The sequence below is a fragment of the Saimiri boliviensis genome, chromosome 14, assembly GCF_048565385.1.
Source record: "Saimiri boliviensis isolate mSaiBol1 chromosome 14, mSaiBol1.pri, whole genome shotgun sequence".
In the NCBI taxonomy this organism is placed as follows: Eukaryota; Metazoa; Chordata; class Mammalia; order Primates; family Cebidae; genus Saimiri; species Saimiri boliviensis.
The window spans coordinates 11,352,590-11,379,921 of NC_133462.1; the positions used below are offsets into that span (position 1 = coordinate 11,352,590).

Below are 27,332 nucleotides of genomic sequence, written 5' to 3' on the forward strand. Positions count from 1 at the left end.
GTTTCACCATGTTGGCCAGGATGGTCTCGATCTCATGACCTCATGATACACCCACCTTGACCTTCCGAAGTGCTGGGATTACAAGTGTGAGCCACCGTGCCTGGCCTAGGTAATTTTTTTATAGCAAAGCAAAACAGACTAAGATATATGCACATAAACATATATACATATACATGTATATATGCATGCATGTATGTGTATATATATTTATTTATGTATTTATGTATTTTATTTTTTGAGACAGAGTCTTGCTCTGTTGCCCAGGCTAGAGTGCAGTGGAGCAATCTCAGCTCACTGCAACCTCCTTTTCCCAGGTTCAAGTGATTCTCCTGCCTCAGCCTCCAAGTAGCTGGGATTACAGGCGCCTGCTACCACACCCAGCTAATTTTTTTTTTTTTTTTTTTTTTTGGTAGAGACAGGTTTTCACCCTGTTGGCCAGGCTGGTCTCGAACTCCTGATCTCAGGTGATCTACCTGCCTTGGCCTCCCAAAGTGCTGGGATTACAGACATGAACCACCATGCCTGGCCTTATATATTTACTTGTTGCAAATGAATGGGCTTCTGCCATTTTGGGGGCTAGCTAGGTAAGTCCAAGATCCACAAGGTAGGCTGGGAACTCTCAGGCAGGAATTGATGTCATTCTAAAGCAAAACTACTTCTTCCTGAGGGAAACCTCAGTCCTGCTTCACCAAAGGCCTTTCAACTGATTGAATCAGACTCACCCAGGTTATCTAGGATAATTTCCTTTACTTAAAGTCAACTGATAGTAGATGTCAGTCACATGTACAAAGTACTTTTACAGCAACACCTAGGTTAGTGTTTGATCGAATAACTGGGTACTAGGTCTAGTGTATTAGTCTGTTCTCACATTGCTGATAAAGACATACCCAAGACTGGGTAATTTATAAAGAAAAAGAGGTTTAATGCACTTACGGTTCCACATGGCTGGGGAGGCCTCACAATCATGGTGGAAAGGAAAAGGTACATTTACATGGTGGCAGGCAAGAAAGAATGAGAATCAAGTGAAAGGGGAAACCCCTTATAAAATCATCAGATCTCGTGAGACTTATTCACTACCTTGAGAACAGTATGGGGGAAACTGCCCCCATGATTCTATTATCTCCCACCAAGGTCCCTCCCATAACACCTGGGAATTATGGGAACTACAATTCAAGATGAGATTTGGGTGGGGACACAGCCAAACCATATCATCTAGGTAAATGGACATAGGAAGCTGAATATTACAATTCATAAGGGATTGGTGATAGGGATTTGACTGTGTGCATTGTTGCATAAGCTTGTTGAGCTGTATATATAAGGCTGCTCTCTGTGCCTCTGCTGGTACAGCCTGAAGTCAGCAGGGCAGGTGTTGGGAAGGGAAGATAGGATATGAAGTGGGGAAGCCAGGGCAGACTGGAACTGAGAGGATCAGTGGGAACCCATGCAGACAGACGGGATCCTTGAAGTCTCCAGGACTCCAATTTCTATGAGAGTGACTTCTTTCAGGAGAAGTCACTGCCCTTTGAGATGGAATTAAATGTGCTGTGGGAGGATCCTCCTGCGTTGGCCTCCCAAAGTGCTGGGATTGCAAGCACTTTGGAGCCAATGGTGGCTATTTCACCTGGTCTCTGAATTGTGCCTTTACATAGTGTAGGCTCTGTCCTGTTTGGCTTGGTCAACCTACATAGATAAAGCAAGAGGTGTTAATTGCACACAGAGGCCTCCTTCTTGTATGGTTAGTAAATCTAGAATTATGTGGTGGTGAGCACTGCTAAAACCAGAGAATTAGCTTCTGAATGGATATTATGTAAGGGATCCAGAGTTGTATGTTTGCACTGGACTCTGTTAGTCTGGAACTCTTTCCTTTACTGCCTACTTTTTTTTTTTTTTTTTTTTTTTTTTTTTTTTTTTTTGAGATAGAGTCTTGCTCTGTCACCCAAGCTGGAGTGAAATGGCGCAATCTTGGTTCACTGCAACCTCCACCTCCTGGGTTCAAGCAATTTTCATACCTCAGCCTCTGGAGGAGGTGGGATTACAGGCATATGCCACCATGCCCAGCTAATTTTTGTATTTTCTGGTAGGTTCGGGGTTTCACCATGTGGCCAGGCTGATCTCAAACTCCTGATCTCAGGAGCCTCCCAAAGTGCTGGGATTACAGGTGTGAGCCACTGCGCCCTACTGCCTACATTTATGAGTGATTTCTTCTCCTTCAAGATCCTTTAAGTCTGGGCTGAGATCCTGTAAGCCACAGCATATGTACTGGTTTAATTTCCTGGGAGGGCTTGTAGGATCTCGTTCTACAAATGAAGTTCCACATATCAGCCTTTGTTCCATAATGGTGGGCTTTTCATACTAGATTAACTGGCTTTATTCTCACATACGATATTGTCAGTATAGCCTTGATAATACAACTGATTTGTCTAATTATATTCCTTGCAACAATGGGAGCCAATGCAAATTAAATCCATGAAAATGTTGCATTGTCATGAAGGATGAAGTTATTTGTAATAATATCTACCCATTATTCTAAGTAGTTAGACAGACAGGGTCAATTCATGTCTTTCATATTTTTATCAAAATCATTACGGATCTCTCCAGAGATACATATGTAAATATGGTTATTTATTGATATAACCATAAAATTCAAACACAACCAATGTTCTTTGTTAAGGAGCAATTATAATTTTTCTAAGCCTTACCCATCATAAAAGCATTCATCTGCATTCTGATTTGAACTATTATTTCAGTTTCTGATAATTTTTTAGCTTATAATTTTTTTTTTGAGACAGTCTTGCTCTGTTACCCAGGCTGGAATGCGGTGGTACAATCATGGCTCACAGTAGCTTCAGTTTCCTGGGATCAGGCACTCTTCCCACCTCAGCCTCCTGAGTAGCTGGGACTACAGGTGTGTGCCACCTCGCCAGAATAATTTTTTTAAAAAGTGATATTTTGTAGAGATGGGATCTCGCTATATTGCCCAGGCTGGTTTCAAACTCCTGGGCTCAAGCCATCATCCTACCCCTACCTTCCAGAGTGCTAGCATTACAGGCGTGAGCCACCGCACCCAGACAGTTATAATTTTTTTTTTTTTTTTTGAGACGGAGTTTCGCTCTTGTTACCCAGGCTGGAGTGCAATGGCGCGATCTCGGCTCACCGCAACCTCCACCTCCCGGGTTCAGGCAATTCTCCTGCCTCAGCCTCCTGAGTAGCTGGGATTATAGGCACACGCCACCATGCCCAGCTAATTTTTTGTATTTTTAGTAGAGACGGGGTTTCACCATGTTGACCAGGTTGGTCTTGATCTCTCGACCTTGTGATCCACCCGCCTCGGCCTCCCAAAGTGCTGGGATTACCGGCTTGAGCCACCGCGCCCGGCCTGACAGTTTATAATTTATACTGAGATTTGACACAGGATATGTTTTCCAGAATTTGGAAGAGTCAGATGGAAAAATACTACTGAAAGGCTTTCATTCCAACTTCCACAAGTATAAATGTTAAATTGAGAGTTGGCAGTGGGCCACGAAGAAAGGAAAAGAGCTTCTTCCTATCCCTATAAAAAGATAGAACATTTGTAAAGCAAGTCTCAATAATATTAAAAGTAAATAACCACAAGTAGATTTCATTCATCCGTTTCATTTTGTTCTATGTAAATAGGAGTCTGTTTTTTAAAAAATTTTTATTAGCTATAGGTTAGTTGTCATGAAATAATTTACTTACGGACTAGAAAGGATTCTAGAAATCCTGGTTCTGCTCCTGGTACAAAATATCACAGGTGTCTACTTGGGGTGACAATGCTGGTTTACACGGTGATATGGTTTGACTGTACCCCCACCGAAATCTCCTCTTGGAGTGTAGCTCCTACAGTTTCCACATGTTGTGGGAGGGACACAGTGGGAGGTATTTGAATCATGTGGGCAGGTCTTTCTCGTGCTGTTCTCGCGGTAGTGAATAAGTCTCATGAGATCTGAAGGTTTTTGTTCTTTTTTTTGGCTGAGCACGGGGTACTTTATTGATGGTACACGACAAGGTGGAGCTCCCTAGATCCTTCCCTCTTCAGGGGATCTGCATGGAAATTGTGAGGAGGGGAGATTCTCAGTGTAGTTGGGGACTGAGTGTGGCAGGGACTCCCCAGCAGTGAGGGCCTCTTTCTTCCTCTCATGCTCTTGCTGGGGCTGGCGGTCCGGGGGTCTTACTCCTTGGAGGCCATGTGAGCCATGAAGTCCACCACCCTGTTGCTGTGGCCAAATTCATTGTCATACCAGGAAATGAGCTTGACAAAGTGTTGTTGAGGGCAATGCCAGCCCCAGCATCGAAGGTGGAAGAGTGGGTGTGACTGTCAAAGTCAGAGGAGACAACCTGGTGTCAGCACAGCTCAGGATGTCCTTGAGGGGGCCCTCCAATGTTTTCTTCACCTCCTTCTTGATGTCATCATATTTAACAGGTTTTTCCAGATGGCAGGTCAGGTCCACGACTGACACATTGGTGGCGGGGATACAGAAAGCCATGCCAATAAGCTTCCCATTCAGCTCAGGGGTGACTTTGCCTGTAGCCTTGGCAGTGCCAGTAGAGGCAGGGATGATATTCTGGAGAACCCCGAGGCCATCACATCAGTTTCCTGGAGGGGCCATCCACAGTTTTCTGGGTAGCAGTAATGGCATGGACTGTGGTCATGAGTCCTTTCATAATACCAAAGTTGTCATGGATGACCTTGGCCAGGGGCACTAAATAGTTGGTGGTGCAGGAGGCATTGCTGATGATCTTGAGGCTGTTGTCATACTTCTTATGGTTCACACCCATCACAAACACATGGAGGTGTCAGCAGAGCGGTCAGAGATGATGACCCTTTTGGCTCCTCCCTGCAAGTGAGCCCCAGCCTTCTTCATGGTGGTGATGATGCCGGTGGACTCCATGATGGACTCAATGCCAGCATCGCCCCATTTGATTTTGGAGGGATCTCGCTCCTGGAAGATGGCCATGGGATTTCCATTGATGACTAGCTTCCTGTTCTCAGCCTTGACGGTGCCATGGAATTTGCCATGGGTGGAATCATACTGGAACATGTAGATCATGTAGTTGAGGTCAGTAAAGGGATCATTGATGGTGACAATATCCACTTTACCAGAGTTAAAAGCCACCCTGATGACCAGGCACCCAGTTTCCCAAATCCGTTGACTCTGGCCTTTGCCTTCACTATGGTGTCTCAGGGACGCGGCTGGCAATGCACAAGAAGATGCTGCTGTCTGTCGAACAGGAGAAGCAGAGAGCACTCTGATGGTTTTATAAGGGGGAGTTTCCCTGCACAAGTTCTCTCTCTTGCCTGCTGCCATGTAAGACATGCCTTTCACCTTCTGCCATAATTGTGAGGCCTCCCCAGCCACATGGAAGTGTGAGTCCATTAAACCGTTTTTTTTTTTTTTTTTTTTTTTTTTTTAAATATATCACCCAGTCTCAGGAATGTCTTTATCAGCAGCATGAAAACAGACTCATACATGTGGGAAAGCCTGAACCCAGTGAGTCTATTTCTTGAAGGATCAGTAGCTCAGGGTATCAGGTATTATCTATTCATCAAAGCACTTTGATTTTCATTTGTCCAAGACCCAATTTCTGGCCTGTAGTTTCCAGCTAACCTTCAGGAAAGCATGAAAGGAAAGCAGAAGTCACCTATCGATTATGGGACTAGATAATGATGGGGAATTTACTACAGTGACTAATACTATCTAATAAGAAGAAAGTAGAATGCTCTACTAGGGCATACTACATAATTACTCCAAGAGAATTACATCAGTGTTTCTCCTGGGGGCAAGAACAGATTATGGACATTGAAGATATTGACACATCACCATTCTGTAAAAGTGAACAATCTCTGAGATATATTTATAATAGTGACATTTAATGCACAAAATTAAGGAAGGCTGGGCTTGTCTTTTTAATTTGAAAGCATTTTCACATTGTGTGTTCAAAAATCAGGTAAGTTTTGCATTATTGTTGAATCATTTTAAAAACAGAAGCATATCAAATATAGGCTGGGCACGGTGGCTCACACCTGTAATCCCAGCACTTCGGGAGGCCAAGGCAGGTGGATTGCTTGAGCCCAGGAGTTCAAGACCAGCCTGGGCAACATTCTCCAGCAGAGGCAGGATAATTGCTTGAAATTGGGAAGCAAAGGTTGCAGTGAGCCAAGATCACACCACTGCACTCCATCCTGGGTGACAGAGTGAGACTCCATCTCCAAAAACAACAACAACAACAAAAAACCCTATCAAATATATTTAAGATTTCTAGCATCCCACCCTGTGTGTGTATTTCCTATGGTGGGTTACAAGGTGAGGGAACAAATCTTTGGTGCTTTGGCCACCCAGGAAGGGCCAAAGATTATTTTGAATGTACACACATCTTGATGGTTTTTAATTTTTCTGAATTTATAGTCTGATTTTATGAAAAGCAATAGTGGCTGGGCGTGGTGGCTCATACCTATAATCCTGGCACCTTAGGAGGCCGAGGTGGGTGGATCATGAGGTCAGGAGTTTGAGACCAGCCTGACCAACATGGTGAAACCCCGTCTCTACTAAAAAATACAAAGATTAGCTGGGCCTGGTGGCACATCCTGTAATCCCAGCTACTTAGGAGTCTGAGGCAGGAGAATCTCTTGAAACTGGGAAGTGGAGGTTACAGTGAGCTGAGATCGTGCCACTGCACTACAACCTGGGTGACACAGCCAGACTCTATCTCAAGAAAAAAAAAAGAAAAAGAAAAAAAAAGAAAAGAAAGACAACATCAAAAAGAATTGTCCTCTGAATGTACAAGCATCTTGATGGTTTTTAATTTTTCTGAATTTATAGTCTGATTTTATGAAAGGCAACATCAAAAAGAATTGTCTAAGATACTGATCACTTGACTAAGTTAGGTACATAATTGCTTAAGAGAAAGAAATAATTATACCTTGGCTACCCTATTAACCATAATGATAATCAAGATATTAAAAAATAGGCCAGGCACAGTGGCTCATGCCTGTAATCCCAACTCTTTGGGAGGCCAAAGAGGGAGGACCAGTCAAACTCAGGAGTTTGAGATCAGCCTGGGCAACATAGGGAGACTCTGTCTCTATAATTTTTTTTTTTTAATTACCTGGGCATGGTGGTGCATGCCTGTGGTCCTGGCCAAGGTGAGATTGTCACTTGGCTCTGGGAGTTCAAGGCTGCAGAGAGCCATGATTGCACCACTGCACTCCAGCTTGGGTGACAGAGTGAGACCCTGTCTCAAAAAACAAAAAATTAAAAACAAGTCTAGGCCAGGCACAGTGGCTCTTGCCTGTAATTCTAGTACTTTGGGAGGCTGAAGTGGGCAGATCACCTGAGGTCAGGAGTTTGAGACCAGCCTGGCCAACATGGTGAAACCCATCTCTACTAAAAGTACAAAAAATTAGCTGGGTGTGGTTGTAGGCACCAGCTACTTGGGAGGCTGAGGCAGGAGAATCACTTGAACCCGGGAGGTGGAGGTTGCAGTGAGCCAAGATCATACTACTGCACTCCAGCCTGGGTGCAGAGTGAAACTCTGTCTCAAATAAAATACAAATAAATATAGTAGAAGTAACTATAAGGGAATTTAGCTCTAAGTGAGAATCTTTTACTGCATGTTTTAAAAATAAACAACAATATGACAAAAGTCAACAAAAAGAAAGAAAAAGTTAAATCTTCTCAAGCAAGAGTATTTAGTAAGGCAAGAACCTCTGCTACCTGGACAAATTTCACAAAAGGTAAAGAATACTTTTCACTATGTCCTACTAAGAATGGACTGAATACTTTAAGATCGCTTTGCCATTTTAAAGACAAAAAAAAAATCAAATTCTAGTTTTACTGTTTCTGCCCATCATCCAGATAGTATTATACAGTCTGTTTTTCTTTCTCATTTTCTTTTAAAAATCTTTTTTTTTTTTTTTTTTTTGAGACGGAGTTTCGCTCTTGTTACCCAGGCTGGAGTGCAATGGCACGATCTCGGCTCACCGCAACCTCCGCCTCCTGGGTTCAGGCAATTCTCCTGCCTCAGCCTCCTGAGTAGCTGGGATTATAGGCACGCGCCACCATGCCCAGCTAATTTTTTGTATTTTTAGTAGAGACGGGGTTTCACCATGTTGACCAGGATGGTCTCGATCTCTCGACCTTGTGATCCACCCGCCTCGGCCTCCCAAAGTGCTGGGATTACAGGCTTGAGCCACCGCGCCCGGCCCTTTCTTTTAAAAAATCTTATATATTAACCCATACTTATAAATTATCTAGGTGTTCAAAGATTATTCATTAAGTAACTCAATATTAGTTTGAGGCCATAAAGTTAAAAAGAATCTTGTATAGTATGTTTAAGCTGGGACTACAGTATGTCATAATCTTATTTTCACTGAGTATGTATTCTAGGTTGGCATTTACTTTCTCTCAGCACTTAAAAAATAGAATTCATTGTCTTCTGGTTAAGAAGTCAGCTGTCAGCTCTAATGCTCCTCCTTTGAAGGTAATGTACCCTCTTTTATATGACTGCTTTTAAGACTTTTCTCTTTGCCTTTGTCTTTTAGGAGTTTTACTATAATGTGTCTGTGTTTGATTTCCTTTGTGTTTGTTTTATTTTGGGTTTGAAAAACTTCTTGAATTTGTGGATTGGTGTCTTTCATTGGTTCTGAAACATTTGCAGATGTTATGTCTTCCAATATTGCTTCTGCACCATTTCCTCTCTGGATGTCTTCAGAGACTCCAATTACATGTGTGTTAGACCTTTATGCTGTGTGTCACATATTCCTAGTACTTGTTTCTTTATTTCAATTCTTTTTCTTTTGATGGTTCATTTTGGATATTTTTCATTGACATGCCTTTGAGTTACATGGCTTTCAGTTAATCTTTTCTTCTGTTATGTCTAATTTGCTGTTAAAACCATCTAATAAGTACTTAATTTCAGATATTAAAATGTTCCATTCTAGAACTTCCATTTGAATTTTTTACACATACCAATTCTTAAAATTTTTATTTTTTATATTTTTATTTGTGGGGCTGTTTCGTCTGTTTTTTCTTTTGGTGTTCTGTCATATGATCATTTCCTTGGTATGTTTAATAATGCCTGACTGAATGCTGATCATTGGGTGTAAAAGTTGTAGATATTTTAGACAATTTATCTTCCTTCAGAGGGGATTTAGTCTTTTCTATGTTAAGTTTATTAAGTTGTGGATACCTATCTTAGCCCAGTCAGAAACTGTAGTAAGTCAGGAGTGGTTGCAGTGCTGGTAATGCTTACTCTGCCTCTGGTTAATGCACAGACTCTCAAGTATTCATCTGAGAATCTGGTATCTCAGATTCTAGGCTCTTCTCCAGTGAATCCTAAACTCTAAGCTTTATCTGTGAGACTACTGAAAGTTCCATTCTGCTTTCCAGAGACTTTTTGCTTAGATTTTCAATGTCCTGCATCACCTGGGTGTAGGTTTTATAGATATCCTAAGGGGAAAATACCTCTGCCCTTGAGCCATCTCAAGTCTCTGCCAAAGCCTCAGAGTATAGCTCTGACCCCATTCTCCACCAGTAAGTGGCTGTCTATTGGTAAAAGGCCCAGATTATCTGCCTCCTGCTTGCTCTCAGAATAAACAAGTGCCCTATGGCAAAAGCAACTGCAGAATTCAGCTCACCTCTCTGAGATATTGAGCAATTAGTCTTTTATAGATCAGGCTTATGGTTGCCTTAGTAAGAAAATTTTCTCAAATTCTTGTTAAGTTTTTGTCTGTTTGATTCCAATCAATTCCATTTATGAGTCCCACCCCTCAAGATCTCTTCTATATATAATTCTTATTCATTCAGATTTTTTCTTTTTCTTTTTGTTATGGGCAACTTTGAACTGTCCGAAAGCAGATAAAATGTAAAATGAACCTTCTTATGTTCAACAATTCTCAATATATGTCAGTCTCATTTCATCTATATCCTCCTACTTTCCGTTATGATTTGATTATTTTAAAGCAAATTTTAGACATGGTATTTAACCGATAAACACTTCAGTTTGTATCTCTAACTACTATTAAAAACATAATTACAATATCATTACAATACCCTCCCCCATATTAAAAATATTTTCTCTTACTTTTTTTTGAGACAGAGTCTTGCTCCATTGCCCAGGCTGGGGTGCTGTGGCATGATCACAGCTCACTATATCCTCCACCTCCTGCATTCAAGTGGTTCTCCCACCTCAGCCTCCCAAGTAGCTGGAACTACAGGTGTATGCTGCCATGCCTGGCTAATTTATTATTATTATTATTATTATTTTTGTAGAGATGGGGTCTTGCTATGTTGCTCAGGCTGGTCACAAATTCTGGGGCTCAAGCAGTCTTCCCACCTTGGCCTCCCAAAATGTTGAGATTATAGGCATGAGCCACTGTGCCTGGCCAATACTTTCTTAATATCACCAAGTACCTAGTCAGTTATATTTGTCCAAATGTCTCATAATTTAAAACATTTTCAATCAGGATCAAAACAAAGGCCATATATTTCATCCAACTAATACACCTCCCCTTCTTTTTTCTTTGTGATTTTTAAACAGCTTTATTTAGAGGAAATAATGTAATCCATCCATCTAAAGGTTACAATTCGATGGCTTTTAATATATTCACAGAGTTGTGCAACTATTGCCATTATCTAATTCTAGAACATTTTATCACCCCAAAAAAGAAACCCCAAGCCAGTTGGCAGCCCCTGCAACCACTCACTTTCTTCCTTTTCTACAGATTTGCCTATTATGGTTATTTCATATAAATGAAATCATACAATATGTGGGCTTCTGTGTTTGGCTTCTTTCACTTAGCATAATGTTTTCAAGATTCATCCATATTGTAGCATGGATCATTATTTAATTTCTTGCAGTTATTTTTTGTAGAAACCAGGTCATTTTCTCCTATAGCTTTTCCACATTCTGAATTCTGCTGACTGCATCCCTGCAGGGTTTCTTAATGTATTCCTCTGTTCCCTGTTTATCCTGTAAACTAGTATTTAGAATTAGAAGCTCAATCAAATTTAAATCTCACTCTTTGGCAAGACAACTTTACAGATGGTGCAGTGAGCTTGCATAAGGTATCTGTAAACCATTGATAGTTCATGTGATCACCTCATATTTATAGCAGCTATTTGAGACCATTGGAAACAACAATCTTGAATGGAACAATAATATACGGAATCAGATTTTTGCTACTCGTCTGATTCTCATTTTCTGGCCATGAAATCTTAATGTCAATCCTCAAAAGGCTTGAAGTCTCTCTCTTGTTGCTTAGATGTAGTAACCTTGTCAATCTGTAAGACTCCAAGCCTCAAGACTCATGATACATTTAGATGTTAGGCTAAAGAAAGAAAACGCCTCTTTCCTTTGCTGAATTTTACTTCTGTCCATCATTGTTTGTGAAGTGGCCAATTCTTGCCTGGGAGCATTTCTGACCTGTTATTTGTTAAAAGCAGCAGGAAGTAGCCAGAATACATCAATATCCTGCCTTTTAAAAATCTTTCCCCTGCAGACATATAGATCAATGGAATAGAATTGAGAGTCCAGAAATAAATTCTCACATTTATGGTCAATTGATTTTCAACAGGAGTGCCATGATCATTTATTGGGGGAATGAAAAACCTTTTTAACTAATGGTGCTGGGATAATTGGATATTCACAAGCAAAAGAATAAAGCTGGACCCCTACCTCACACCATATACAAAAATTAACTCAAAACAAATCAAAGACCTAATTGTAACAGCTAAAACTATTCAATCTTAGAAGGAAACATAGAGTAGGTCTTGATGATCTTAGACTAGGCAATGGTTTCTTAAATATGTCATGAAAGGAATAAACAACTACAGAAAAAGATAAATGGGACATTATCAAACTGTAAAACTTTCATGCTTTAAAGGGTACCATCAGGAAAGTAAAAAGACAACAAACAGAATGGGATAAAATATTTGTAAATTATATATAAAGTTAGACTCTAGTATCTAGTATATATACTATATGTGTATTATATATAGTATAACTCTTGCAACCCAACAACAGCAAAATATAAACAATCCCAATTTAAAATGATAAAACAATTTGAACACACATTATTTTGAAGAAGATATACAAATGACCAAGAAGTGCATGAAAAGAAGGCAACATCATTAGTCATTAGGAAAATGCAAATCAAAATCACAATGAGATACTTTACACCCACTACGATGGCTATAATAAAAATGACAGACAACAACAAGTCTTGGAAAAGATGTGGAAAAATTATAATTCTCTTACATTGCTGGTGGGGAATGTAAAATTGTATAGCAACTTTGGAAACCAACTTGGCAGTTCTTCAAAAGTTAAACATAGAGTTACCATATGGCCCAGCAATTCCACTCCTAGATATATACCCAAGAACATATGTTCACACAAAAACTCATACATGAATGTTTAGAGCAGTATTATTTATAAGATTTCTAAAATAGAAATAACCTAAATATCTCTCAACTGATGAATAGATAAATAAAATTTAGGATACCTATACAATGGAATGTTATTCAGCTATTAAAAACAGAATGAAATTTGGACACATGATACAACATGGATGAACCCAGAAAACGTTATGTTGAGTGAAAGAAGCTAGACACAAAAGGCCACATACTGTATGATTCTATCTTTATAAAATGTCCAGAACAGGCAAATCTACATAGACAGAAAATAGATTAGGGTTGCCAAGGGCTGGGGATGGAAGAGAATAGAGAGTGACTCCTAATGGGTATGGGGTTTCTTTTTAGGGCAATGAAAGAGGTCAAGCATTAGATTGTGGTGATGGTTACACAACTTTGTGAATATATAATATGCTAAATTGTATACTTTAAAGGAGGTGAGTTTTGTAGTAGATGAATGGTACCTCAATTTAAAAATGATAACAACAAATTATTCCCTAAATAACAGTTGCAGAGTTCTGTTTGGGGTGATGAAAAGTTCTAGAAATTGATAGTGGTGATGGTTTCACAACATTGTGAATGCAATTGATATCACTTAATTGCACACTTAAAAGTGGCTAAAATAGCAAATTTTATGTCATATATATTCTACTACAATTTTAAAAACCCTATTTTTAAAAAGCTCCCTAAACCAGAGACTTCATTAAGCATGTGAACTGTCTTCTGTGTTATTACAGATGACTTTTCTATCAAATGATTTTACACAGCCCCATGGGGTCATTGGCCATGAGGTCTGCAAAACCTGTTTTATTTTTTTGGAGATGGAGTCTTGCTCTGTCACCCAGGCTGGAATGCAGCAGCACAATCTGGGCTCACTACAACCTCTGCCTCTTGGGTTCAAGCAATTCTCCCACCTCAGCCAAACGAGTAGCTGGGATTACAGGCACCTGCCATCATGCCTGCCTAATTTTTGTATTTTTATAGAGATGGAGTTTCACCATGTTGGCCAGGCTAGTCTTGAACTCCTGACCTCAGGTGATCTGCCCACCTCAGCCTCCCAAAGTGCTGGGATTACAGGTGTGAGCCACTGTGCCCAGCTGAAAATCTGTTTTTTAAATTACCTGTTGCCTGATTGTTAAGCTAATGTTACATATTTTAGGGTTTTGTTACTGCAGCACCATTACCAGGTGCCAGGTTATGTGTTAGTCAGGGTACAGGCTAAACGATGAATACCAAAAATCTCAAAATACAACAACCCATGATTCTAAATATGATGAAATCATTTGTGAAAGACTAATAATGCTGCTAGGAGTAATTTGAAAAGCCAATTAAAAATGTAAAAAGTGGCTGGGCATGGTGGCTCACGCCTGTAATCCCAACTTTGGGAGGCTGAGGCAGGTGGATCACAAGGTCAGAAGACTGAGACCATCCTGGCCAACATGGTAAAACCACATCTCTATTAAAAATATAAAAATTTGCTGGGTGTGGTGGCACATGCCTTGAATCCCAGCTACTTGGGAGGCTGAGGCACGAGAATCACCTGAACCCAGGAGGCAGAGGTTGCAGTGAGCCGAGATCGTGCCATTGCACTTCAGCCTGGTGATAGAGTGAGACTCTGTCTCAAAAAAACAAAACAAAACAAAAAACCATAAAAAGCAGCAATGATTATTTCAAAGCATTGGTAAGCTGCTGAGGCAACTAGGAGTCAAGAGAACAAAATTCCAAATATAAGGAAACAGTATAGTGAGGTGAGCTGAGCAACATTCTGTACTTCCTGCCTCCAGGGCATGGGGAAGGAGACTGAAGTGCTGGGCAGATGAGTTGGGCAGAATAATCCTTCTCAGACACTCACAGAGCAGGAAGGACAAAATTAGACTTGAAGCACTAGGACCTGGGGAAAGGAGAAGTTAAAGAAAGCCTAATGATTTTCTGGTTCCTGCTTTAGGACATTGCAGAACTCTGAAGCTACATGGGGTAGAGTCTAAGATGCAAATAAGAAAGCCTCTGAAAAGCAGAATAGACTTTTGGCAGACTTGTAATGCTGGAGAGACAAGAAGAGTTCAAGAACTGCCAGGGCCATGGACCCCCAGGTTATAACCCAGGCTCCAAGTTGAAAATTCATGAGCAAGGGCAAACTAGATATGCACAGAGCCTTTCCATAATGGCAACCCAGTCTAGATTCAGCCCAGTTTTTGACTGAACTAAAGTGACGAGCCCCACTCTATCTGCATAAGGATAATTTCTGGAGGAAGATGTACAATTTTTCATATACAATTCCTGGCATTCAATAGCTAGGCATGCTAGAGGCAAGATGAAATGACTGAAACGCAAGAGAAAAAACAGATAGTATAAATAGACCCATGGCTAGTATTAACATTGGAGTTATCAGACAAGGATCTTAAATAGCTAGAATCAATATGCTCAAGACAAAAGAGGAAAAAAGTAGGGATTATATGAAAGGATGGGTAATTTTACCAGAGAAATGGCAATTCTAGAGTAAAAAAGTACCATAACTGAAATTAAGAATTTGGTAAGTAGAACATTTATATGCTGTTGGGAGTGTAAATTGGTACAATCTCCATAGAAAACAGAAAACAGTATGGAAATTTCTAAAAAAAAAAAAAAAAAAATGAAAATAGAGCTACCATTTGACCCAGCAATTCCACTATGGGGTATATACCCAGAGGAAAATAAATCATTACATCAAAAAGATAGCCAGGCACTGTGGTTCATGCTTGTAATCCCAACATTTTGGGAGGCTGAGGTGGGTGGATCACCTGAGGTCAGGAGTTCAAGACCAGCCTGGTCAACATGGAGAAACCCTATCTCTACTAAAAATACAAAAAATTAGCTGGGCATGGTTACACATACCTGTAATCCCAGCTACTCAGGAGACTGAAGCATGAGAATTGCTTGAACCCAGGAGGTAGAGGTTGCAGTGAGCAGAGATCACACTACTGCACTCCACCCTGGGCAACAGAGCAAGACTCCATCTCAAAAAAAAAAAAAAAAAAAAAAAAAAGGAAAGAAAAGAAAAAAAAAAAAAGATACCTGCACTTGTATGTTTACAGCAGTCCTATCCACAATAGCAAAGATATGAAATCAACCTAAGTGTTCAGCAATAGATGATTGGATAAAGAAAATGTTTCATACACACACGTATGTATATATATATGTGTGTATATACATATATATATATATATATATATATATATGCATGCACACACATACACACACCCATACAATGGAATACTACTCAGCCATAAAAAAGAATGAAATCATGTATTTTGCAGCAGCATGGATGGAACTAGAGGCTATTTTCTTAAGCGGAATAACTCAGAAACAGAAAGTCAAATGCCCTGTGTTCTCACTTATTAGTGGAAGCTAAATAATATGTGTACACAGATAAAGTGTGGAATAATAGACATTGGAAACTGGGAAGAGTGAGGCCCTGGTATGGGATGAGGGATAAGAAGTGACTTAATGGATACAAAGTACACCATTCAGGTGTTGGTTACACCAAAAGTCCAGACGTCACTACTATGCAATACAGCCATGTAACAAAAACTGCCCTTGCACCCCTTAAAATTACACAAATAATAATAACAACAAGTAATTCAGTCAAGGTGCTTAACCACAGATTAGGCACAACAGAAGACAGGATTAAGTCAGGCCGCTAGAAAATATCTAGACTGATGCACAAAGGAAATAAAAGATGAAAAATACAAAAGAGAGTTTGAGACAGTGAAAAGATCTCATGAAAGACTGTGGCTTAATTAAGATAAACTTTTTTTTTCTCTCTCTCCCTCTATCGAAAAGTAGGTGACCTGTCTGGGGCAGGCAGACACTTTTGCTTCATGAGGGTGTTCAGGCCAGTGAATTGGTTTTGATATCTTTAACAAATGGCTTCTATCTTAGATACGTTCATGCTGTAATTGTTCCCCAGCCAGGAAGGAGAAAGGACAGTCAAGGGCCAGCATCTTTGTTTACAAGGAGCTTACCAGAAGCTGTACGCATCACTTGACCTCATAAGGGCTTGAACTTAGGTGCATGAGCATACTTAGTTAACAGGGAGGCTGGTAGATGTTTTTGTTGTTGTTGTTGTTGTTGTTTGTTTGTTTCTCTGTCTCTCTTTTCTTTCACAGAGATGGGGTCTCACTACACTGCTAAGGCTGGTCTCGAACTCCTGGGCGCAAATGATCCTCCCACCTTGGCACCCCAAAGTGCTGGGATTACAGGCATGAGCCACCATGCCCAGCCCAGATGTTGCTTCTAATTGGCAGCCACAATCCTCTTATTACTAAAGGGAAGAATGGGAGAGTGAATTTTAACAAATAGAAAGGGTTTCTGCCACTTGGATTACTGTGCAGCAGCTAGACACACAGGGCTCTGTAGACCACAGTAATAAGTGTGGATTAGAGCCAAGGAAGGAGGAATTGGGAGTGCCATCAAAAGAGACAGGATTTCCCAGACTAGAAGCTTGCTCCTTGGGCTCCACACTGGGTGAGGTTTCCTATTCCCAGATTTAGTGCTAGTGGTGAGATCCCAGATGTGGTGAGTCTGTGGCATGGTGGCACTTGACTCCAGTGACCCTGATGTGAGCTCCTGTGAGTCCCACTGGATCTTTTGCAGACCCAGTCAATGGTACTTTTTTGTAAAGGTGGCTTCTTTGTCATCCATGAGGACCCAAGGAAGATGGAGGCTGAGGACTGCCGGAGCTACACTGGGAAGGGTCTTAGGTACATCCTCAGCTTCTTAGAGGTCTCTCTCTCTTCTCCTAACAGGATCTCCCCTCTAGACTGTCTTAAGTCAGCTCAGAGTGCTGTGAGCCAATACAACAGACCGGGTGGCTGAAAGAACAGAATTCTGTTTTCTCACAGTTTTGGAGGCTGGAAGTATGAGATCAGGGTGCCAGCATGTTCAGGTTCTGAGGAGGGCTGTCTTCATGGTTTGCAGACAGCGACCTTCTCACTGTGTCCTCACATTGTCGGGAGACAGCTTTCTCTTCTCTTTTAAAAAATTTATTTTTTATTTTTTTGGAGGCAGGGTCTCATTCTGTTGCCAGGTTGGTCTCGAACTCCTGGGCTCAAGTGATCCTCCAGACTCAGCCTCTCAAACAGCTGGGGTTGCAGGCATGAACCGCTGCACCTGGCCCCTTCTCTTCTTATAAGGTCATAGTCCTATCAGATTAGGATCCCGCCTTGGGACTTCATTTAATCTAATTACCTCCTAAAGACTCTATCCCCAGATACAGTCATATTGGGGGTTGGGGGCTTCAACATATGAATTTTGGGGGATAAGGGGACACATTTCAGTCCATAGCATGCATAAGTCCTCCGTTCCCTGCCTGTAGCAATTTCTGGCCTGTTGTTCCCAAGTGGCTAAACTGATGTTGGGGAACAAAGCCTTTAAGGACCCTTTTGGCAGTGCCCTGGTGTATTAGTCCATTTTCACACTGCTATGAAGAACTGCCTGAGACTGGTTATTATTTATGTATTTATGTTTTCTTCTTGCACTGATATCGTAACTTTTTTTTTTTTTTTTTTACTTTCGGAGACTGGGTAATTTATAAAGAAAACAGTTCCACATGGCTGGGGAGGCCTCAGGAAATGTACAATCATGGCAGAAGGCAAAGGGGAAGCAAGGTACCTTCTTTCCAAGGCGGCAGGAGGGAGAACTGTCCAGTGAAGGGGAAAGATCTCCTTATAAAACCATTAGATCTCATGAGAACTCACTCTCATGAGAACAGCATGGGGGAACCATCCCCATGATTCAGTTATCTCCACCTGGTATCTCCCTTGATACATGGGGATTAGGGGAATTACAATTTAAGATGAGATTTGGGTGGGGACCCAAAGCCTCACCATATCACCTGAGGAGGTGTCCATGAAAACTGCTTGCATCAGAGAACTATTTATTTCTGCTTTTAGGCAACAAGGAAGGGTTTGGGACCCTGAGGAGTATGGCTGCAGCTTTGGACAGAGACCCAGAGTGGTGGCTCATGCCTGTCCTCCAAGCACTTTTTTTTTTTTTTTTTGAGATGGAGTTTCGCTCTTGTTACCCAAGTGCAATGGCGCGATCTCGGCTCACCGCAACCTCCGTCTCCTGGGTTCAGGCAATTCTCCTGCCTCAGCCTCCTGAGTAGCTGGGATTACAGGCACGTGCCACCATGCCCAGCTAATTTTTTGTATCTTTAGTAGAGACGGGGTTTCACCATGTTGACCAGGATGGTCTCGATCTATCGACCTCGTGATCCACCCGCCTCGGCCTCCCAAAGTGCTGGGATTACAGGCTTGAGCCACCGCGCCCGGCCCAAGCACTTTTGAAGGCCAAGGTGAATAGATTGCTTGAGCCCAGGAGTTTGAGACCAGTCTGGGCAACATGATGAGATCTAGTCTCTTTAAAAATGCAAAAATTAGTTGAGCGTGGTGGCATGCACCTGTAGTCCCAGCTACTTGGGAGGCTGAGACAGAAGGCTCACACTTGAGCCTGGGAGGTTGAGGCTGCAGCTACTACACTCCAGCCTGGGCGACAGAGTGAGGTCCTGTTTCTTAACACACACACACAAACAAAAACCTTTGGACAGCGAAAGCCCATCTCCCCTTCTCAGGCACATAGCTACCTGGCTGGGGACTACATTTCCCAGCCTCCCTTGAGTTTGGCTATGATCACATGACTGGGCCTTCCCCAGTGGCTTGCAAATGGATTTGACTTGTGCAATTTCCACTTTACCTGCTTACAAGGAAATCTCTTGCTCTGGACTTTCTTTTTTTCTGTTTACCTGCTTACAAGGAAATCTCTTGCTCTGGACTTTCTTTTTTTCTGTTTCACCAAGTCACTCAGAGGTGGCAGCTTCAATTATGCAAATGGTGATGAGGCATGAGGTCAGTGGCTCTCAAAGTGGGCATCAGAATTCCCCAGAGAACTTGTTAGGGCACAGTTTTCTGGGTCCTGCCTCCAGAGCTTCTGACTTAGTAGGTCTGGGGTGGGACCTGGGAATGTGCATTTCCTATGAATTTCCAGGGACTGCTGCGGGTTCTGGGGTTACATTTTGAGGAACAATCTGAAAGAATCTGGGTTCTTGAATGATTGCCACATGCACAGCCTTGAAAGATATTCTCCCTGGAGCTACTATGGAAAAGAGATTTCAATTTGTTTTTAATCTTTAAGCCACCCTATTGTCTTACAATAAGATGGCCAGTGAATTTTCCTTTCTCCTTTAGCTAGCTTGACTTGGATTTCTATTGCTTGAGACTGAAAATGCACTGATCAACATAGATAACATTGACAGCTTGTGATTTACGCATTCAGTAACTATTTATTGAAAATCCCAGACCAGGTGCTTTTTATTTATTTTTATTATTTAAAAAAAAACTTTTTTGAGACGGAATCTCGCTCTGTCACCCAGGCTGGAGTGCCATAGTGTGATTTCCACTCACTGCAACCTTTGCCTCCTGGGTTCAAACAATTCTCCTGCCTTAGCCTCTTGAGTAGCTCGGATTACAGGTGTGCACCACCATACCTGGCTAATTTTTGTATTTTTAATAGAGATGGGGTTTCATCATGTTGACCAGGCTGGTCTTAAACTCCTGACCTCTTGATCTGCCTGCCTCAGCCTCCCAAAGTGCTGGGAATACAGGTGCGAGCCACCGCACCCCGGCCTTTTCCTTTTTTTTGAGACAGTCTCACTCTGTCACCCAGGCTGGAGTGCAGCCATGCCATCATAGCTCATTGCATTCTCCAACTCCTAGGTTCAAGGGATCCTCCTGACTCAGCCTCCCAAGTAGCTGGGACTACAGGCGCACACCACCATGCCAGCTTATTTTTAAGAGTTATTTTTAGTAAAGTTGGAATCTTTCTGTGTCGCCCAGGCTGGTCTTGCACTCCTGGGATCCAGCAATCCGCCCACCTCTGCCTTTCAGTGTTGGCATTACAGGTGTAAGCCACCATGCCCAGCACAGTGTCATATCTGTCATATTCTATGGGTCAAAGCAGTCAAGGGTTCTGTCCCAATCAGACTAAGACCAACAGGAACGAGCCTATTGTATTAATTTGCTAGGGCAGCCTAACAGACAGGAAGAGAGGTGGGGAGTCTAGTTACAGTAGATAGGGTCATGTTGTTCTCTAATTGACCACCATGTGGCGCTCTGTACCTAATATTAGTATATTTCATAATTGCCCTTCAGAGAGCGGCCACCGCCACTCAAGCGACTGGACGCGGGACTAAGTGCTTCTCCTAATTTGGATAAGACAAGACTCTCACTTTCTTTGATAAAACATAAATCTAGAAGAGCCCCAAGCTTTTATTACATCACGCTCCTGAAAGGAGAGAAATGATCCTTTTTGATTTGCTGGAAAAAAACCAACCAGTATTTTTTCTTTAGGAAATACAGAAATGCGATTTAATCTCCTGGTCACCATGGCAACAAACAATCAAGGAAGACAACCAATCAGAATGCAAGTTTCTTTGGGAGGTTCTTTTTTTTTTTTTTTTTTTCCAGATATTGCAACAATTTCTAAGATAATCTTAGACTCTTTTGTTTAAATTATCCTTTCAAGGAAAGACACAAATCTGCAGAGTTAACAAACTAGGTTGGTATCAGGAAAATTAACTGGAGCCTCCTGGCTGCTCAGAACAGAATGAATGTTTGGGGAATGTTCTCAATGTGCCACTCTATTAAAACTGATTTTTTTTTTTTTTTGAGACAGAGTCTTACTCTGTCGACCAGGCTGGAGTGCAGTGGCGTGATCTCGGCTCACTGCAAACTCCGCCTCCCAGGTTCAAGCGTTTCTCCTGCCTCAGACTCCCGAGTAGCTGGGATTACGGATGCCTGCCACCACACCTGGCTAATTTTTTTAATTTTTAAAAAATTTTTAGTAGAGGTGGAGTTTCGCCATGTTGGCCAGGCTGGTCTCAAACTCCTGACCTCAAGTGATCCACCCTCCTCGACCTCCTAAAGCGAAAACTGAAAACTGATTCTTTAGAGCAATTTCATGATGCAAAATAGAACCTCTTTTTATATAGCTGCAATAGAGAGGGGGTCTTTTTTTTTTTTTTACGTTCAAAAACGCTGTGTTTGTTAAGCATGCTGGCTCATGCCTGTAATCCCAACACTGGGAATCTGAGGTGAAAAGATCGCTTGAGCCCAAGAGGCCAAGGCTGCAGTGAGCTATGTTTGCACCACTGCATTCCAGCCTGGGAAACGGAGTGACACCCTGTCTCCAAAAAAATGCAATAATTAAATATAACAAACACTAGAAACAAACTTTATAGGAACCATAGGTTCAGGAAGCAGAGTTACATTCCAGAGGGAGTCAACACAAGATCATTGGCTTAACCTACCTTCTTATGGGCAAGGTTTTTGCTTACAATTCACCCGGGAAACAAACATAAAGTAAAATATGTGTATAGATCCAATGATCCAATGTCTTTTTTTTTTTTTTTTTTTTTTTTTTTTTTTTAATGGAGTCTCACTCACTTTTTTTTTTCTTTTGGAGACAGAGTCTTGCTCTGTTGCCCAGGCTGGAGTGCAATGGTGCGAAAGCTCACTGCAACCTCTGCCTTCTGGGTTCAACCGATTCTTTTGCCTCAGCCTCCCAAGTAGCTGGGATTACAGGCACCTGCCACCATACCTGGCTAATTTTTTTTGTATTTTTAGTAGAGACGAAGTTTCACCATGTTGGGCAGGCTGGTCTCAAACCCCTGACCCTGGGTGATCTGCCCGCCTCTGCCTCCCAAAGTGCTGGGATTACAGGCGTGAGCCACTGTGCCTGGCTTCATTTTTTTCATTCATTCAATTTACATTTACTGAGCATCTCCTCTGTGCCAGTACAATTCAGGAACATAGAAGGGAACAATTTGAACACAGGTTGCTGCTCATATGGACCTTACAATCCTGTAACCTGATTAGAACCTTCCCTTACCTCCCTGGGAAACACCTGTGCCCACAGTTTCTCCAGTTCCGAGTTTCCCGTTGTTATGGATTTGAGTTCCCTCCAAATTTCTGTGTTGAAGTCCTAACCTCCAGCACTTCAGAAAATGACTGTATTTGGAGAAAGGGTGTTTAGAGAGGCAATTAAGTTAACATTAGGTCTTTAGAGTGGGCACCAATCCAATATGGTGAATGTCCTCATAAGAAGAGGATTTTTAGGCCAGGCGTGGTGACTCATGCCTGTAATCCCAGCACTTTGGGAGCTCAGGAGTTCCAGACCAGCCTGGCCACTGTGGCGAAACCCTGTCTCTACTAAAAATACAAAAATTAGCCGGATGTAGTGGCGTGCACCTGTAGTTCCAGCTACTGAGGAGGCCGAGGCAGGACAATCACTTGAACCCGGGAGGTGGAGGCTGCAGAGAGCTGAGATCGTGCCACTGCACTCCAGCCTGGGCAACAGAGCAAGACTCCATCTCAAAAAAAAAGAAAAAAAAAAGTAAAGTAAATAAGTAAGTAAATAAGTAATAAAATTTCCAGCAGTAGATGAGTGATGTATCCCCATGCATACACAGTTTTCTGTTGGCTTTTCCACAATGGGAAGTGCGTGTATATTATACTCTTGGGAAATGCTTCCCAAAAGGCTTCTGGGTTTGCCATTTCCTGCTCAAATCACAGATCTATATTTGATTCCCTCGGCCAAATCTTCTGACACAAGAAATCCATTTTAGGTGGGGTCCTTCAGCTTCCATCAAATGCTGCAGTGTGGTTAAGGGTTCAGTATTAGTTTCCACACCTTCAAAACTGGGTACTGATATGGTTTGGCTGTGTTCCCACCCAAATCTCAGCTTGAATTGTAGCTCCCATCATTCCCTCCTGTTGCACCAGAAACCCAGCAGAAGATAATTGAATCATAGGGGCGGTTTTCCCCATAATGTTCTCCTGGTGGTGAATAAGCCTCGAGAGATCTTCCATACTCTTCTCACGGTAGTGAACAAGTCTCACAAGATCTAATGGTTTTATAAGGGGAAACTCCTTGGCTCTCACTCTCCTCTTGTCTGCTGTCATGTGAGCCATGACTTTTACCTTCTGCCATCGTTGTGAGGCCTCCCCAGCCACGTGAAACTGTGGGTCCATTAAACCTCTTTTTCTTGTAAATTGCCCAGTCTCAGGTATGTCTTTATCAGCAGTGTCAAAACGGACTAATACAGGTATTATTAATGTCAACCTTACAGAGTTATGATGATTAATTGACATAATAAGCAGCTCATGGTTACTATGTTCTAAATACTAAATACAAACTACCCCAGAATGTTGTGGTTTAAACAATAATTATTGGCCAGGTGCAGTGGCTTATGCCTGTAATGCTAGCACTTTGGGAGGCTGAGGCAGGTGGCTCGCCTGAGCCCAGGAATTCAAGATTAGCCTGGGCAATACAGTGAAATCCTGTCTCTACAAAAAAGTACCAAAAAAAAAAAAATTAGCCAGGTGTGGTGGTGCACACCTGTAGTCCTGGCTACCTGGGAGGCGGAGGTGGGAGCATCGCTTGAGTCCAGGTGGTTAAGGCTGCAGTGAGCCATGATTGTATCACTGCACTCCAGCCTGGGTGACAGAGTGAGACCTTGTCTCAAACAAAACAAAACAAAACAAAACAAAAACCCAATATTTATTTTATTGTCTCTTATGATTCCATGGGTTAACAGGGCTCAGCAGGACGGTTTTCCTGCTTTCTGCAATATTGGCTGGGCTGCAGACACATGGGGGCTTGAATGAGCTGGAACACCCAAGATGGCACACTCATATGCCTGCCAGTTGATGTTGACTGTTGGTTGGGAGTTCAACTGGAAGCTGTCAACTGTAGCAAATACCTATAGCCTCTCCATGTGGCTTGGGCTTCCACAGCATGGTGGCTGAGTTCTCAGGGAGTGTCCTAAGAGCAAGTGTTCTAAGACTTGGTAAGCAGAGGCTGCCAGTCTCCTTGAAGTCTTCATCAGTAACAATGTTTCTTCCATCTCATTCTAATAAACGCCACCTCTGGATGGGGAGAAGGATAAGGAATTTGTACTCATCTTTAACCCATCATGCTACTCGAGAAACTTTACAAATATTAAGTAATGAACCCTCAAACAATCTCATATTGGCATCACCATTACCATAATTTTACAATTGAAGGTCCTGAGATAAGAGAGGTCTCCTGTCAGGGTAGCCCTGCTGTTCCGTGATTGTCTGGCAGGGGTGCTCCACGTGCAGTCATCATCACAGGTGGGATTCCCACCTCCTTCCTACATCCTCACAGCTAAGGCTTGTGTTTAGGTAGCACCAGGGGCAGTGCTAAATGCTTTGCATGAGAAATCACGTCTGAACTTCACAAGCACGTCCTGAGGTTGAGTTTTACGGATGAGGACGTTAAGGCTCGGGGAGTTGAAGCCAAACATAACAAGTGGTAGAGTGAGACACAGACCAGGACCGTCTGGCCCCAAACCTGTGCCCTTGGCCACTTCCCCATAGTGACAACAGCAGCAGTAACTGCTGATCGGGCAAGGTGTGGTGGCTCATGCCTGTAATCCAGCACTTTGGGAGGCTAAGGCAGGCAGATTGCTTGAGTCCAGGAGTTTGGAACCAGCCTGGGTAATATAGTGAGACCTACATCTATACAAAAAAACTAGCTAGGTGTGGTCTCAGCTCTTGGGAGACTGAGGTGGGAGGATCACATTAGCCTGGGAGGCAGAGGTGGCAGTGAGCTGAGATTGCACTACTATAGTCCAGCCTGGGTGATACCCTGTTCCCCTCTGCAAAACATACCAACCAAACAACAATGGCTAATTGGTATAGAAGACTCTACAGGCCGGGCGCAGTGGCTCACGTCTGTAATCACAGCACTTTGGGGGCCAAACCTGGCAGATCATGAGGTCAGGAGTTTGAGACCAGCCTGGCCAACATGGTGAAACCCCATCTCTACAAAAATGCAAAAATAAGCTGGGCGTGGTGGTGGATGCCTGTAATCCCAGCTACTTAGGAGGCTGAGGCAGGAGAATCGCTTGAACCCAAGAGGCAAAGGTTGTGGTGAGCTGAAACCACGCCATTGCACTCCAGCCTGGGGAACAGAGTGAGATTCCATCTTAAAAAAAAAAAAAAATATATATATATATATATATGTATAATAACAACCCGATAAAGCACAAAATAGTATCCTTCCCACTTTGCAAATAAACAAACTGAGACCCAGAGAGGTTAAATATCTATCCAAGGTCACACAGGAGGTAAGCGGTGGAGTGAGGATTTGAGTCTAGGCTGCCTGAGTTGGGGAGACGGCTTGGGGAGAAGCAGAAAAGCAAGATTTATTTATTTCTTCATTGATTCAACACATATTTATTGAGTTCTTACAATGTGCCAATCGCTGGGGACACAACAGTGAACAAAATTTGTCCCTACGATGGTCATAGTTTTGTAGGGGAGTCAGCTCCTCAGCTCCCTCCTCAGCTCCTCCTCCTTCCCTCGATGGGAAGAGGTGTTGCGTTTGATGAGGGATGGGGGGGGTGTTAGATTATTTTGTTGTTCCATTCACTGCCTCCCTGTAGGAGGATATAGGTCCCTGACCATCGCCATGTGGCTTGGGGTGCTCCTGTGGGAGGGGATGCATTCTTACCCCAAGGAGGCAACTTGTGACTTGCATTGCTCTGTGTTGTGAGTGGCCATGCCGTGTGCCCCTGCAGAGCAGATCCAAACCTCGGCTCATTGCAACCTCCGCCTCCCAGCTCTCCCTTCCGCCTGACCCACAGCCACTACTACCAACATGCATGTACGTGAAAATAAACCTTTAGGCCGGGCTCAGTGGCTCACATCTGTAATCCCAACACTTTGGGAGGCCGAGGCAGGCAGATCACTTGACATGAGGAGTTCGAAATCAGCTTGGCCAACACGGTGAAACCTCATCTCTACCAAAAATACAAAAAATTAGCTGGGCATGGTGGCGCGTGCCTGTAATACCAGCTACTCAGGAGGCTGAGGCAGGAGAATTGCCTGAACCCGGGAGGCGGAGGTTGCGGTGAGCCGAGATTGCGCCATTGCACTCCAGCCTGGGCAACAGAGTGAGACTCTGTCTCAAAAATACAAACAAACAAACAAACCCTTTATTGTTGCAAGCCACTGGAACTTCAGGGGTCTTTGTTACTGAGATAACACAGTGACAGCCCTCCAAGGTAGGGGGTGAGTGGTGGCCAGAGTCACAGCAAGTAACTTGTCCCTGTCACCTCGGAACCAGCCTAATCTGGTTCAACTTTGTGGAATAAAACAGTGAGTTGTTTTTCAGTAGCCACTGACCCCCAGGTTGAAGTTCACATATGGTGAGCAGGCGCAGATGAGCCAAACACGCAACCATAGGTGGAACTTAAGAAGCAGGTAACCAGTTAAGTTAACCAGTTAAGAAGCAGCCTGGCGTCCACATCTTAATTGTCCCAGACCAAGAAATGGGACAATTAAGAAGTAAACACCAGGCTGGTCATGGTGGCTTGTGCCTGTCAGCTCAGCACTCTGGGAGGCTGAGGCAGGACGATCATTTGAGTCTCTACTTCAAGACCAGGTCCCGGGGGGCCGTGCCCACCCTCTTGGCCAGGGCTTCCTGGACTCCCTGTCCTCGGGCTCCGACGTCTTGCTCAGACCCTGCTACCCCTGCAGCCTCCTTTCCCGGCATTACATCCTTGCTGGCAGCCCCAAAGCCACACTGTTCTTGGTTGCCTTTGGCATATATGAATTTCCTGCCTTTCCACACTTTTCCTCCTTGCCTCTTCCCCAGGTGGTGCTCCTGGCTGCAGCCGGGCCTGAACCGCCAGGTGCACGCCACCAGCTTCCAGAGACTTGCCTCACACTTTTTGTCTCTTTTAATCCTTGCCCCAGCCCCTGAGGAGGCCAGGCGCAGCCTTCCTTCCCTGGGGAGGGGATCTGGCTGTGCCAAGGTGGAAATGACTCCAGAAGGTTC

The 27,332-nt window shown here is 42.9% G+C and overlaps 1 long non-coding RNA gene and 1 pseudogene across 2 annotated transcripts in view; one reads left to right on the forward strand and one right to left on the reverse strand.

The window, feature by feature from the left end:
• The window catches only part of LOC141581256 (uncharacterized), a 108,410-nt gene that overhangs the window by 24,230 nt on the left and 56,848 nt on the right, over positions 1-27,332 (forward strand). The window lies entirely within an intron of this gene.
• Positions 4,189-24,792, reverse strand: LOC120362795 (glyceraldehyde-3-phosphate dehydrogenase pseudogene; annotated as a pseudogene).